The 392-nt window shown below is 36.0% G+C and overlaps 1 protein-coding gene across 2 annotated transcripts in view; it reads right to left on the bottom strand.

The window, feature by feature from the left end:
• LOC133560779 (nematocyst expressed protein 3-like) overlaps nucleotides 1-392 on the bottom strand; it is a 14,405-nt gene continuing 14,013 nt past the window's right edge. For both annotated transcript variants that reach the window (XM_061913700.1, XM_061913701.1), the window contains exon 10: nucleotides 1-392. This exon is cut by the window's right edge and continues 1,344 nt beyond it. The gene's annotated coding sequence lies outside the window, so the exon portion shown is untranslated.

Genomic DNA, 392 nt, shown 5'->3' with positions numbered 1-392 from the left:
TCAACATTTTATGGTGATTTATTTGAGGTCCAGAACAATATGTTGGCACAGATACACTTCTTAAAAAATAACTATTTGAATGCATTCAAATTTTCCACATGCACAGTTTATATAGTGTAGTATTTACTACTCACTCAACTTTAACACTGGCACAGATTTGCTTTCTAAGTACATAGTATCTGGACAGAAAATGGCGGTACTATCATCTACAATCCAAGGCGTATTCCAGGAGGTAAGAGGTTCAACAAACTAAGTTGGTACCCGAAGTTTAAGTCGATTTACCCAAAGATGGAAAACTGAGTGCTGGGTTCCAAAACAGCTGATATAAATTAGCTTCAATCCTGAGTATGTTGACCCTGAGTTAAGACTACAATAAAAGGCCACATTTTTTG

The sequence above is a fragment of the Nerophis ophidion genome, linkage group LG10, assembly GCF_033978795.1.
Source record: "Nerophis ophidion isolate RoL-2023_Sa linkage group LG10, RoL_Noph_v1.0, whole genome shotgun sequence".
NCBI classification, from domain to species: Eukaryota; Metazoa; Chordata; class Actinopteri; order Syngnathiformes; family Syngnathidae; genus Nerophis; species Nerophis ophidion.
Note: the sequence above shows the minus strand (reverse complement) of the source record. Positions and strands in the feature narration are given on the sequence as shown.